Genomic DNA, 15956 nt, shown 5'->3' on the forward strand with positions numbered 1-15956 from the left:
TGACGGGCCGCCGAATCGGCTGCAGCATTTCCCTTGGAAACCTCGTCCGAGGCGCGGGAGTGGCCCTTACAGTGTGTAACCGAAACAGCTGCAGGAAGTTGAATAGCCTCTAACAAGGCAGAAATCAAGGCAACATGGGAGATCTGAGAGCCGCTGGAGATAAGGAACCCACGATGCTTCCAAAGTTGTCCAGTAGAGTGGCATACCGAAAAGGCATATTTGGAGTCAGTATAGATGGCCACAGTTTTGTTTTCAGCTAATTGACAGGCCCTAACAAGCGCCACAAGTTCTGCTGCTTGCGCTGACTTTTGTGTAGGTAAGGCATGCGCTTCAAGCATTGCCATCAGGGTAACAATTGCATAGCCAACTCGCAAGGCCCCAAACTCGTCCCGACAGGCGGAACCATCACAAAATAATTGGAGGTCAGGATTCTGCAATGGAATATCAGAGAGGTCAGGACGAGGCGTGGAGATCAAATCCACCACGTGGAGGCAATTATGGGGTTCCCCATCCTCAGGCAGAGGCAAAAGGGTTGCAGGATTCAGGACTTCGCAGCGGCGTAGGGTAACAGCCTGATTGGCGAGCAAGGCCAATTCGTACCTGGTCAGTCTGGCTGCTGTGAGGTGCTGCGTGGATCCACGATTAAGAAGTGCTGCAACGGCATGAGGCACTTGAACTAGAAGAGGGTGGCCCAAGGTAAGCCCCGAAGCTTTCTCGACCAACACGGCGGCAGCCGCAACAGCGCGGAGACAGGGCGGAAGACCCTGAGCCACTGGGTCAAGAAGGACCGAAAAATAAGCCACCGGTCGCTGGCCAGGCCCAAAGGGCTGAGTTAGCACACCAGACGCCGTGCCAGATTGTTCATGGCAAAATAAGGTGAAAGGCTTTGCGTAATCCGGTCTGCCCAGGGCTGGTGCAGAAGTTAATGCTTGTTTGAGGGCGGTAAGGGCGTTATTGTGTAGAGTCGTCCATGGTAAGGGTTCGGGAACGGAATCCAGCAGCAAATCGGTGAGGGGGTGCACTAACTCCGCATAAGCCGGAATCCAGGCTCTACAATAGCCACTTGCTCCCAGTAACTGGCGGAGTTGCTTTTTAGTGGTAGGCCTTGGCATACTCAGAACGCTTTCAATCCTGTCCTGAGTAAGTGCAGTAGAAGCATATGAAATACGATGCCCCAAATATTCCACCTCGGGTTGGGCAAACTGTAGCTTGGAGAGTGCCACCTTGTGACCTTTTTCGGCCAATGCAAAAAGAAGGATTCGAGTGTCCTGTACACAGGCAGCCTTGGCTGTAGAGCACAATAACAGATCATCAACGTATTGAATCAAAGAAGAACCCATAGTCAACGAAATAGAGTCCAGATCTTGCTTTAAATACTGGCTGAAGATGGTAGGGCTCTCCCTGTAGCCCTGAGGGAGGCGGGTCCATACGTATTGACATCCGTCAAAGGTAAAGGCAAATAGGAACTGTGAGTCTGGGTGCACAGGGATGCTGAAAAATGCTGAAGACAGATCAATCACAGTAAAATAAGTAGCCCCTGGGGGAATAGCAGTTAAAATAGTTGCTGGATTGGGAACAACCGGAGCTCTCGGGATCACAATAGCATTAATCAGTCGGAGGTCATGCACGAAACGGTAAACCGGTTTGCCATCGGGGCCAGGCTTGGGTTTCTTAACAGGAAGAATAGGTGTATTGCAAGGGCTGGTAGCCTCCTTAATGATTCCTTGAGTTAAAAGCTGTTGTAGGACTGGCCGAATGCCCTCTATGGCCTCTTTAGGCAATGGATATTGCATTTTTCGGGGCAGAGGGACATCTGTACGGTAATTGATATACACCGGTTCTGCTGACTTTAAAAGTCCAGTTTCAGTGGACGCCGAGGCCCACAATGCTTCAGGAATATCAGATAACTCAGCAGGGACAAAGGGGGCGGTGGGTGTAGTGGCTAACAATGCCATTACCGTAGCTTCAGGGACCGAAGTAGGGACTGAGAGATATAGCCCCTCCGGGCTGCAAGTTATAGTTGCTCGTAGTTTACATAACAGATCTCTACCTAATAAATTTGCAGGACAGGAAGTTGCAATTAAAAAGCTATGATCCTCTGATAACGGGCCAAGCTGGACCGTTTGCTCCGCAGTTAGAGGAAGGGCGCACACGGTGCCACCAACGCCTATAGCTTTTACGGTTGCAGAAGTGGTAGGAAGGGTGGGGTCCTGTAGAGTACTTCTATCTGCCCCGGTGTCAATTAACATTGAATAAGTTTTTCCTCCCACCACAACTGGAAGCTCCGGGTGGTTTGCATCCAACTGCACTGTCCAAGAAGCGGAGGGGGTTCCTGGCGAGGGGGACGAAGCATTGTGGGTGGCTAGCTTTCAATCAGTACTTCCTTTCTCTCCCCCCCTTTCCTGTACCCTCTGGTAGGCTTGCATAAGAGGGTCAGCTGGCTGGAGGGGGTAATTTGGGCACTGGGCAGCCCAGTGTCCTTTTTGTCGGCACCGCCGGCACTCATCTGGCCCTGCCCTCCCGGGCCGTGGCTGGAAGCTCTGACCTTGTGATCCCCATCCCTGGGTAGAGCTGCCTCCTCTTCCGCCTCGTCCCCGAAAGCCTCCCCTCCTGCGGCTTGCATCCCGTCCCCGAGAGCCGTCTTGGAAACCTTGCAACTGCAGATTAAGGAGCTTTTCGGACCTCCTAGTGTCTAATTCCTTCCTATTCCTCCAGGCATGGGCTGCTAACCCCACCACCTCCTCCAGCGTTTTGTTTTCATAAGCTGGTTGACTACACACATACTTCCGAGCGAATGGTAATAAATTTTTTACATACTGGCCGATCACTTGTGTTTTCGCTACAGGGGAGGTTGGATCTAAGCCGCCGTGGTTTTTCAAAACCTTACAAAGGCGGTGGAAGAATTCCCCTGGGTGCTCATCGTGCTTTTGAACACATGCATCTACTTTTCCCCAATCATACACAGGCTTAGACATATCCTCTAATGCTTCTAAGATTCGCTTTCTCATTTTATCCCACTCTTGAACGGTCTCTGGAACATCCCAATCCATTTCAGGTTTCTCTTGCGGATAAGCCGCCCTGCCTTGCACCGTCTCTCTAGCTTTCTTATACACCGTTTCCTTCTCACCCTCGCTTAGCACTTGATTTAAAATCATTTCCACATCGTCATAATTACAATTATACATTGTGAAAATACCCTTTAACTTTTTAATAAATTCTTCCGGACACTGTCGAAATGAGGGAAAAGTAGATGACCAATTCATTAGATCCGTGCTGGTAAAAGGGACATACACCATCTGTGTCCCCCCCTACCGCTCGGCAGTTGTCGCATAGGCATTTGGACTGCACTAGCTATTGCAGCTCCAAGAACTTTTGCCTTAGGGGTGCCTAGAGAACCGTGAGACCGGGTCTTTGCAGGGGTTGCATCACTGGGGTGTCGCGGATCAGGACGTGTCAACCCCCTGGTAGAGGTGCCAGCCTCCGGATCGCCCCCCCGCTCTGCGTTAATTGTGGGGGTATCGGTAGCTAGTGGGAGAGTGGGACCGCTCCTTTCCCCGGTTGGGGGAGTGGGTGCATCAGGGTCAGGCTGCGGTACCCCACCCCATAGCCAGCTACATTCTTCCAATGGTATAGGATCCCCCGCTTCTTTCAATGGGAGTTGGGGATAAATAGACTTTGACGTTTTTAGCTTCTGGTCAGCATGACTAGATTCTGGATTGTATGGTGGGGGCCGCATGGCTTTAAGTTTTTCTACCTCAGCACGTAAACTAGTAGTTACACTGGCACTTTTGCGCCGTTCGGCCTCCCTTATCCATACATCAGAATACTTGAGTTGCCGCGGTTGTAAATCATATAATACTTTTCGTAATTGAACAATGTTATGTAACTCAAATGTTCCTTCCCCCGGCCAGCGATTTCCTGGTTCCGGGTCGTCTTGCGTCATTCCCACCCAGGGACCTTGACACAAAAATATAAACTTATACAAAGCTTTGTTGCCATCCGATTGTAAGGCCTTGATATCCCTATCATAATGTTTTAACATATAGCCCAGAGGCGTAGAAGGATCAACAGTTCTACTGGACCCCCCCCCCCATCTTTTCCCAAAGACGGGACCCCCGGCTGTTGTCTAGACAATCACAAAGGAAAAATTCAGAACTCACCAAGTTCCCACCGGCCGGTGTTCACCAATAGGTCCGGACCCTAGTGCCTTCGGGATGCCTTATTTCGCTGAAGCGGCGGGTGGAAGCGAGACGGGAAGCCTTCAGGGTTAAAGCAACCCGGGTGCCGGCAAGAAGGATTCAGAGGCCCGACCGTCCACCGGTCCGGAGAAGAGGCGATCCCGGACGAGCCCCCAAATTGTTAGGGAAAAAGGGTTCCCCTCCCGTCTAGGGTTAGGAGGGTAGCCTTCCCTGGACTTCTGTATTAGCCAAACAAAACACAGAGTCTTGGCTCTTTGATAAAGTGAGGCACTTTATTGCTAGCGAATACGACAGCTGAAGGGCTCACCAATTCCTTTTCAGAGGAAAATGGTGAAGCCCCGAACAAAGGACAGGGATGAGCTTTTATAGCTTGGTTCAACATACATTGTGATATCTCTTCCAGTTCGAACCGGTTAACCCAGTCTGTTTGAAGTTCTGGGGTAGGTAAGAGCATGGAGGCTTATCTGTATAAGGAATTCTCTCCCCAAAAGCAGGGAGTGCAGGTTACACACAGTTCGCATTCTTTCTATCCATAAACAAAGTAGAAAGGACAGATAAGCATAGAAAAAAGACAGCAGCGTAGCTTTACATGATTATAGGGTCGCTTTCTGGGTTTTTTTCCTATCAAAACCTCAAAGATGCCAATAGCTTGCCAGGTGTACTGTGACTCAGGCAAGTACTGTAGGTCCTTCAGTAGCTAGGCCTTATAAGCACTAGTGCTGGTGGGTCCCAATAACCACTCAGACAAAGTCCTAAGGGAAACAGTATATTAGTAGCATTGTCAGGAAAAGGTTGCAGATACCCACGGTACAGAGGCTTAAACAGTTACAGTTCAAAGTGAGCAGCAATGGTTCTATGAGTTCCTGAGGCAGTTCAACTGAAAATTAGGACTCATCAACCCTACTGCCTAGGCTGCTTTGCCAGTCAAGTCTCTTTTTCAGGCAAATAGGAGCTTGCCAGTTTCCAGGCCAGGCTAACATCGTCTATACTTAAAATGCCACAGGGGAAGGTGGCACTTCAGCGTACACGTTACCTATGTCGACAGGAGGGATTCTGGTTGGCGGCAGAATTCTTCCATTGACCTGGTGCTGTCCAGACAGAGCATTATGTTGGGTTACCTACGCTGCACAAGGGTGTGGATTCTTCCCATCCCTGAGCAATGTAGTTATGAGGACCTAATTTTCTACTGTAGACCAGGCGTTAGTGGTGTCTCTCTCAAAGAGACCCCTCAGCATTGGCTCCCTGCCCAGTCACAACTGCTCCCCTATAAACCTTGTCTTGAGCTACCCAGCCACACAGCTGCTGCTTCCCAAAAGCACCCAGTCACTTCCCAGTCAAGGTCCTTACTCCTTCTTGGCCAGGGGAAAAGGAAGCATAGTGAGGAGGGGGCTGATGGGAAATGTAGTTTCTTGTCCAAAAGTTCCTGGTAATTTCCTGGGCCCTCATCCTTGCTCCTACCTGGCCAGGAGCAAGTGTTATGCTTATAAGAAGCAAATGGAATCTTTTTAAAGGGGATAAGGCCGTAAGCTGTGTTTATTGAGAGTACAATTTAAGCATTACAATCAGCATATGCTTCCATTCTCTCTCACACACACACACACACAGTCCCATGGCAATACACCCTTCTTTTATAGTGATAAGTTCCCATACATGTGACCTTGCTGTATCACACCGGAGCTGTCAATCACGAGGTATTCAAGGTTCCTCTTACTTAGCATTATTTTGAGTTGTTACTGGGAGAATCCACAGCTGTTTCTTATCTCGTCTCTTTGGCTCAACTCCTTATCTTGTCCTTGGGGCATATGCCTTTGCTTTAGGGTCGTCAATCTGCCATCTGGGTAATTGATAATTAAGTTGATGCCTCTTGACTCCTCCACTCCCTTCTTGACCACCTGGCCCAGTTGTCCTTTCTCAGTTAATTACCATACAGTCACACCAAATAGTAAATAAGGCAATTACAGCCATAAAACTTCTTCTAAGAACACATGTAAACACAATCAGAAAAAAATAAACTCAGAACAATTTCTTCTTACTAATTCAAAACTAGCAAAATGGAGTACAATTTTACTTGAGACAATTTCTTCCCATTCGTGTTTTGGCCTACACAAGTGGGATCAGACTGACCAAGTCTCCCAGTATGTTAAGGAGACTCCCATTGGCAACCAGAAAATTCCCAGCTCCTGATTTAATAATGTTATCTCCTGCATAAAAACTAAATTACCCAGAATTGTATGTCAGTCACACAAGTGCATCAGCCCCCTTCCCTCTCTTTGAATCAGGAGAGAGACTGGTGTGGCTGAAGTACAAGATTCTGGGTAATGTAGTTGAACTCTGCTCTGTTTTTGCTGATTCTTCCAGTGCAGAAGGGGCATAGTTGGCTGGGCTCAGTGGCCAATGGCAGGTGGAGGAGGGCAGATTTGAAGTTTGGGGCTGCAATGGTGTTGCACAGCATGAGGTGGAAGGGGGCGGGGAGGGGCAGGTGCAGTGAAGCTTGGGGGGAGTCATGCCCTATTCTTGCCCAGGCCTTGGCTGCAGCAGGGGAGGAACGGATGTTCAGGGCGGGGAGAACAGCCCCACTCACCCTAGAACTCAGTGTAGTATGGGGTCTTGGAGATCAGGCAAAGGGTTCATGCCATTTTCTCCCAAAATCTTTGGGTGCAGTGGGAGGGTGATTGGAGAGGAGATAATGCCCCTTCCTCTCCTGGGACTTGCTGCAGCATAGAGGGGGCAGGGTTGGTTCTTTTCTGCTACATGCATTCTCCTGAGAGCAACTGTCTCTGCTTCCCCAGGTGTAACAGCAGCCCTGCCTGCCTTCCTCCCCAAATACTGCCTATAGCCAAGTGTATAGCCCTGCTGGGATGGGGCCCTGCACGGCGGGAGGGGATGACAACTCTGCTCACCTCACTGTGTGTTCTATGGTATGTAAGGCACTGGGTAGGGGTGGAGGTTGAGACTGAATGGGGGCATTAGTGGGGGAAGCAAGGGCATGGCAGTGTTGATGGGGCTGGAGGGAGGTGGGGCTAGCAGTGGGCGTGTTGGTGGGGCGGGGAGAAGGATGCTCCTTGAAATTAATTTGAAAATGTTGGTCTGTATGAAGGGATGTGCAGTGGGGAGGGGCTGATGGCAGTTGTTGTCTGCTGCGTAGCAGAACCATCACACATAGAAATTCTAGTTAAGTTCATCCTTTCTTATATTTCTTAAACATTTTAGCATAAGCTGGTTTGGCGGCAAGCTCTGCATTGAGCAGCATTAGAAGATACTGTGCTTCAAACACCAGCAGTGGTTGGCCTACGTTCGGTTGGTTTTTAACAAAGACAAATAAAAACACATACCTATCATCCCCCCCAATCGCTTTGCTTATATATTCTTATCCCTTTCCTCCAGCCATAGTCTATCTTTTGTGTAATTGGACTGTGTGATGTGGCTTCCTGCATATATGGACAGCACCTATCCCAATGGGGCCCTAATCCTGAGGGGAATTTTTAGGTGCTGCTGCAACACAAATAATTCCATGTAATATTTTGTTACCTTCACTTTTTTACTATGATGTAGTGAATTTATTCAGCCACATTGCTCTTTTCTAAAGCCCAGAAGGATTCATACTTTTACATTACAATCTGTTACTCATGTATATACACATGACAGAAACCTCTGATTTTCATAATTAAATCTATGAATAGATCTTGGATTAAATAGCTTCCAAGAGTTTTCACAATCTGCAGCTGCTTAACTTGCTGCATTTTCAAGGTAGGCTCAACTTGTTGGAGGCTGCTTCACTACAACAGAAGCTTTCCGAGCTGCTTCCAGATCTTGCTCATGCTGTAGATAGATAAGGCCTTTAAGCAAAGGAGCAATTCAGTGTAATTTGAGCAGGACCAGCCCACAACATTTTGGCACCTGGGGCGGGGAGCTCAAATGATGCCCCCATGCCACCTCGCTTGGGCCAAAACTTTGAAAGGTCTCGATTCTGCCTTCTTCCTGTTCTTCTACTCTCATGGTACTGCTCTGCTACCTACCCCAATAAAAAAGAACTAACAACTTAAAATGCCTCGTTCAAAAATTTTAAGTAACACTTAACTTTCAAATGCCTGAACAGGAAATGTAACTTTTCTTGTCTGCATAGTAAACATTGGCATTTTTATTTGTTTGAATAATCAAAGTGGAGCTTTCTGTGCCTTCTTGGTTGCAAAGATTTGAACTGCTGAACGTCCACAGTCTGGGCCAGCTTATGCTCTATTGAGATGGGTGCAAGGCCGACCAGCCTCTCCTGTGTCATTGTGGAGCATAGATGTGTTTTTATTAACTTCAGCTTGGAGAAGCTGCGTTCTCCAGTGGCAACTGTTACAAGAAGTATTAGGAGTATGCCCAGAGCAACAAAAGCATTTGGAAAGAGGGTGGTCATCTTATTTGTGCACATATATTCCAGAACAGTCTTTGGAGTTGATCCTGCTGAAATGTATCATGAAAAGGCTTTCAGTTCATCACCTAAACCACTCGCATCAATATCACGCATGTCATTTTGTGTCAACACTGTCTCTAGTGCAATGCATTGCTGGTGTAGGTCTTCTTCGGGTATAGTGAGGAGTTTTGGAATATCATACAATGTCCCAAATATACTGCTGTGTTCCTTGAGCTACATGAAACATTCTTCAACTGACTGTATTGCACAATCTAGCACCTGGTTAAAGAATTCAGCTTTGAATTGTTGTTTGGGGTCTCTTATGGAATTATCCCGTGCCTCGTAATCAAAATGTTGTCGTCTTTGGTGATTCTTGTATTCTTGAATGGGTGGGGAAATAGCTTCAGTGTGAAGTTCCTCCGCCAACTTCTGTGCACTCTTCAGAACGTTTTGAAATCCCTCATCTGACTGGTAAGACTGTAGGTATGACTTTGCTTTCTCCAGATGTTTCATTGCTCCAGATATTTCAAAGTCAACACCTTGGAGTCTCTTGCTTACAACATTTATTTCAAACAGTATGTCATACCACAACACTAAGCCACACAGAAATTTGAAGTTATGTATGTTTTTGGTAATTCCATTTCCCTCTGCCACTGTTCTCCCACAAACAGTTCCTGTCATAGCATGATCCTCCATAATGGCATCATCTATCTTTCCAATTTGGTGTTTGATAGGCTTTATTGCCTCCACTCGACTTTCCCATCATGTGGCATTCACCATCCCCAGTGCCTAACAAGAGGCACAAGAAGCAGTCTGATCAAAGCAGGAGATCCCTGGCTCCAAAGTTTGCTACGCATGGTGTTAAGAGTACAGTGCAGTCTATTCAGTACCACAGAAGATGGCAACATTGAATCCTGTGCCTAGGCAGGTTCTGTCAAGTCTAGAGCCAGAGTGGCTCCTTCCACGTCCACAGCACTACACAATACTGACACTCTCTCAGTACCAACCCCACTGGAGGCGTTTGCAGCTGCCAGGGACACCCTGACTCTGTCAGTGCCGGTACAAGAGTTGGCCATTGGCAGTACAAGAGTTGACACTATCAGCGCTGGCAGACACAAGAGAACCAGCAGAATTGCTACAGTGCTGGGTATCTTGCCAGCCTCATGTAGGCATGCCCTTCAGTACCATCAAAGGGATAACCCATGATGCTTGCTTCTCTGAAGGCCTCTCCACTTTGGCTCTGATCTCCAGCACCTTCTAGAACTGCGCCTCTGTGGTCAGCACAAGGAAAGTCAGCTTCTTCCATGTCAGAGATTGGGTCGTACATTTACCATCGTTGGAGCAACTCTCACTACATCTCCTCTAGGTGTTTCCACCCTTCCATGGATCCTGTCAAAAAAGTACCGTCGAGTGGTTGGCCAGTAGGTCACTGAGAGCCTACAGCTGTTCATGGCCTTTTTGGAATCAGTGAGATTTCCCCCTATTTCCAGGCACTTCTATTCGGTGGCATCAAAAAGGTGTATATATATATAGCTTCCAACTGCTGCAACATATGGAAGTGAACCACTCCAGTCCCTTTGGATCCAGGTTTTGTTTTCCATTGACAGTCCCTTTCTTAGTTTCAGTTGTTGTAGTTCTTAGCATGTAGTATAGTTTAAGCATACTGATAAGTGTAGATAGTTTAGTATAGTTGGTAGGATGGTGGAACCGAAGAAAAAGCTGGGATTTAAGAGATGTGCTTCGTGCCCAACTGTCTTCCTGGCATCAGACAACTGTTAGGTGCCTGAAGTGCCTGGGGGAAGGTCATTCAATTTCTGGGTGTCCCATTTGCTGCACACTCAGAGCATGCAAAGAGAGGAAGAATAGAGTTCTTTAGGAAGCTCTATCTGCTAAACCCTCTGGTTCCGGATGGATATCAGATCCAAAGCCTAAGATACTGGATTTGGCTCCTGTGGCTTCCTCCAGGACTAAGCTGCCTAAACATTCCAGGATGTTAGGCTCCATCTGACTCCATTTAACTTTGAAGAGCTGAGTATTTTTCTGGATCTGATGCTTCCCAGGTCTCTGCTCCTGTACTGGGACCATCCTTAGATCCAAAGGGAACTTTTACACTAGTGGTTGATATGAGTCTGAACATTCCTTGGGCTGAGTGAGAGGAAGATGGTGATGAGGAAGAGACTGGAATTGTGGGTTCTGAGGTCTGCATCTTCACCTGAAGAGGGAAGAAGAGCAGAGGAGATTTAGCCTTTCTCAAGATCCATCTATGCTTCCTAAGACTCCTACAGCAGTGGTTCTCAAACTTTTGTACTGGTGACCCCTTTCACATAGCAAGCCTCTGAGTGCGACCCCCTTATAAATTAAAAACACTCTTTTTTATATTTAACACCATTATAAATGCTGGATGCAAAGCAGGTTTGGGGTGCAGGCTGACAGCTTGCGACCCCCATATAATAACCTCACGATCCTCCTGAGGGGTCTTGACCTCCATTTGAGAACCCCTCTCCCCCTGTCAGATCTTTCTGATCTTATATCTCTCTCAACCTTCCAGTACCATTGTTGTCTCTGGTGTAGTCCATAGCAGTTCTGAGGTCAGATCCTCATTTAGAGAAGGATAAAGGAAGAGTTAAGAGACCTGATTCATCCTGGTTCATACCTCTTCATCCTGGGTTCCCTCACTCCTTTGCTCCTTCTCCTATGGGTATGTTTCCAGATCCTAGCTATTGGAGAGACTGGCTATCCTGGTCTCCATGACCCTAATGGGTTCCGCCACAACATTTTTTGAATCATCCTCATGGATGGAGAGGAAATGTTTTATCTGATAAGGATATGATGGCTCAGAAATCCTTGGTTCTTCTTTGAGTAGTGTCCCTGTGAGTGCTCCACTTCAGGTGGCAGTGCGTCCCAGTGCCGTCGATTGGCGATTTATGGTAGCAGTGTCCATGTGGGTCACGCATGTGCAGTAGGCATCTTGCAGTGCCGTTGGTGCCACGTGGAGCATGAGCACGACCCAAGCCCACCAGTTCCCCTCAACCATCCTCGGCTGAAGATGGAGCAAAGGGGCAATGTTAGCACTTCTCCCTAAAACTGTTAAGAAATAGCTTTTAGATAGAGTTAGCGTTAGTAAAAAATACAAAAAACAAAACAACCCTAAGATGAAACAACCTGATCCATCCTCTGTCTTCCTTGAACACCAGGCCTCAGACTTGATGTGAGGTTGAAAAGTCATTGACCAATCAGTGAGGACTCATCCCTTTCTTTATCTGGAGACAGGCTAGCCTGATTCAACAGATAGTCTTATTACATCGGATGTATGGACCCTAGAAGTTATGGAGAAGGACTATGGTATTCAGTTTGAAAAACTATCCCCTTTCAAATTCCCCCTACCTTTCCTTTTCAGGGAACTTTCACATGACTACTTTTGGAAGTACAGAAATTACTCCAAATAGGAACTGTCAAGAGGGTACCAAAACATCAGTGTGGTCAGGGTTTTTATTCAAAACACTTGGACTTTGTGGCAGGGAAAGCCTTTCTCCCAGAGGACAAGTTTCTAAAAATAGAGCAAGCTGTTTTTTTAAATTTGAATCTGTCAGACCTGGAAAGTGATGGTTTTCCCAGGTCTCCTGGATTTGATGGTCGCTACCACTTTTGCTCCTCTCAGAATAAGGCAAATGCAGCACTAGAGCTCAAGTCTACAGACCCAATCTAGAGAGTGTTCAAATGTTTGCCACCATACCTCAAAAGGTTCTAAATTCGTTGAGGTGGTGGATGGACAGATTAAATGTTCTCAGAAGTGTCCTTTTTTATCCCCTTCATCATTGGTCATTATAATAGATGTGGAGTACATTTGGGTCATTTTACAATCCAAGGTCACTGGGCTTTTCAGGAAAAGAACTTGCATCTAAATGTGTTGGAATTGAGAGCCATTTGTTTGACTTGACCATTCCTTGCTACGAGTATGGTATGTTCTCATAGAGAGGGGAAAGCTTTTTCGGGCAGCAATGGACAATACATGAACAAACACGATGGGGTTGCTCATTCTTCCAGTTATCTGCTCAAGCAACCAGTCTATGGTACTATGTATCCTTCACAAGATCTATCTGGCAGCCGAGCATTTAGCAGGGGAGAGCAATATTCTGGCAGATTATCTCAGACAGTTCTCAGAGGCATGAGTGGTCCTTGATGGGTCAAGTAGTACAAGTCATCTTTTGCAGTTGGGCTTGGCCCCGTGTAGACTTGTTTGCTTCAAGGTTCAACAAAAAGTGTCATCTCCTTTTACACAACCTCCAGCAACTTACACTCTGCCCAAGCTGCTTTCTTTACAGTTCTCTTTTTCTACTTCGCTCATTCTATCTTTCTGTCTTCTTTCATGCCACCTTTACATTTGAACAGTATTCCAATGAATGCTTAAACCTCCTCAGTTCCCTCCTGCTGAAAAGGCACCTTTCCACAAAACTTTTCAGCTGTAAAGCCAATGTATATTGTTCATGACATTGTCCCTGTTAATGACTTTAAATTGTGAGCTCTTTAGGCTGGGGTTTCTTTTCCCTGTTGAGTGCATTGTACACATTGGAGAACACCCTATACACTGTGAGATGTACATTTGTGATGGATATTATGATACTTATCTAGAAATAAATTAATTGGGAAAGAAAAGGTTTCTGTGAGCTGCCTAAGTCTATTGTAACCTTATTTGTCCATTGACTATATTCTTGACTTTCTCTTAGTGTCAAGAATAGTATTACTTATGACCAAAACCAAATGGAAGGACCTTTGTAACACTACCAAGACAATAACTCTTAGCCAAAATTGTTCTCTGGACATCTTTAACACCAATCAACATTTCTTTAAATGTTTTGTTTGTGTTTTGGGAGAGGGTCTAATTTAATGTTAAACCCTTAATAACAGAAACTGAATAGTGGAGATGGGGTTCTTTCTGGTGGGAATTTGGTAGATTAAACAGTTGTGTGAGGCATCTAGGTTCCTGGTGTTCCCAAAATATGCATGAACACAATCCTGCTCTAACAGTTTTTCTGTTTCAGGAACTTCTAAAATAATTGAGCTAGTTATTCTTGAAATTCTGTTTCAAATAAACGGTGCATGATGGAACAAAGCTTAAAATCTTCCCTCTGCCTTTTCCTTCTCTTCTGTTTGGTCAAAGCTGCGATAATTTTTGCCTCACATCCAACACTTGCTGATATCTTGGAAAACCAGGCACTTTGCCATATGCTGTTTTGTAGCTGATATATAAAAGTGATTTAAAATGTTGGGGAATCAAGCATTATGAATGGTAGGGGCACTAATATAAATGGCTGAGTGCTCTGAGTTTTTAGATAAATTGCACAGGGGTGCTGCTCCTGCCCCTGTTCTCTGGTCTTGCATACTCTGTATGTTTTCACAAATTCTCCTGTCATTGGTCTAACATCAGTGAAGAGCCAAGAAAGGATGCTCTTGTGATTAAGACACTGGATTGGATTTAGCAGATCTGGATTCAATTCCTGGCTCTGCCACAGACTTTCTAGGATCTTGAGTAAGTCATGCAATCTCTCTGTACTAAAGTTGCCCATCTGTTAAAATGGGGATTACAATCCTGTAACAGGGATGTTGTCAGGATGATTTCATTCATGTTTGTGAAGTGCTCAGATACTTTGGTGATGGAGGCCCTCAAGTATTACATAGCATTGATGGAGATTGGCCACAGGCTTTTTACCACTGTCTTCAAGAGCTGGTGTGAGCATTTCTGAAAATGCTTTGTGTACAGGCAGCCTTTGGGATGAAAACAATGTTTTTGTAATTTTGCTAGTGAAATAATTGTAAACACACATGGAAGCCACAGGAAGGAACAAGGATATAAGGCTGGCTTTGAATGCTGAACCATGTACCTTTCTGAAATGCAATAGGTCTGTCTCAGGTAAGCAAAAGAAAAATGCCCCAATGGTATTAGAATTACAGTTACTCCTAATGAACTATTAAAACATTTTTAAAGACAAGGTTTTACTTCTGATGGGATCGCCAAAGCTGGCACCTCATCTGCAGAGCCAGCAGCCAACTGTGGTTTCATTAGGACCTTTATTTTTAAATGAAGGGGGCTGAGTCATTAGAACCCTGGGAGTCAGGACTCCTGGGTTGTATTCCCAGCTCTGTAGCTGATTCACTTACCTTGAGAAAATTATATGCTTTAGTCAAATACAAGTTATTGGGCGCTAGGAATAACTGGAAGAAATTCTATAGCCGGTTCTGCAGGAGACCAGACGAGATGATCTAATGGTCCTTTCTGGCCTTAAAATCTATGAAACTGTGAAATTGCTTAACCCCTCTGGGCCTCATTTTACCTATCTGTAGAATGGATCTAGTAATGCTTCCTCTTGCATGGAAGTATTGTGAGGCTTAGTTCATTTATTTCAGACATATGGATTAGTGCTATGGGGTGGGATTGCAAGAAAGCCCAATCTTCTCACTAACTCCTCACACCAGTGGGAGGGCCAGTAGGCTGCTTGTGCCCTGCCCTACTGAGCAGCCAGGCAGAGAATGCAAGAGCCTAAAGTACTCTCATTAAGTATGCTTCATTCCTGAGGGCAGATGAGATGGAAAGTCTCTTCTGTGTTTGTCAAGAGGTAGGTCTTGTCTTGGCACCTGCCTCTCATCTGTTTTGGCTTTTTTGATATATGTGTGTTTTTATGTCCAAACAGCTACATAATAAGTGGTTCAATACTCTAGTGTTCTACCTAGTGTTCAATACTCTAGTGTTTAAGCAGGTTCACACTAACTTGATTTTAACACCTCCTTTAAAGTGGTTTTGCGAACATTGTTCTCAGCCCAATGAAGACAGGGACGTTGTCTCCCTCTTCCAAGCAGAACTACAATGCCATGAATTCTGATGTAAGTACTTAGTCTCCTCTGCTCCTTTGACTGTCACATCACATTCACTTTCCCTGGCGCTTTGGCCAAACCTAATGGAATTCCTTAGCATTATGGGAAGTCCCTGTCTGTCTTCCTGTACTGCAGTGTCTCTCAACCTTTCCTGACTACTGTAACCCTTTCGGAAATCTGATTTGTATTGCGTACCCCCAAGTTTCACCTCTTATAACAACTACTTGCTTACAAAATCAAACATTAAAATGCAGAAGTGTCACCACACACTAGTACTGAAAAATTGCTTACTTTCTCTTTTTTACCATATAATTATAAAATAAATCAATTGGAATATAAATATTGTATTTCTATTTTAGTGTATAGTATATAAAGCAGTATAAACAAGTCATTGTCTGAATGAAATTTTAGTTTGTGCTGACTTCGCTAGTGCTTTTTATGTAGCCTGTTGTAAAACTAGGTAAATATCTAGATGAGTTGATGTTCCCCGT

The sequence above is a fragment of the Lepidochelys olivacea genome, assembly GCF_965140295.1.
Source record: "Lepidochelys olivacea isolate rLepOli2 genome assembly, chromosome: 2".
Lineage (NCBI taxonomy): Eukaryota > Metazoa > Chordata > Testudines > Cheloniidae > Lepidochelys > Lepidochelys olivacea.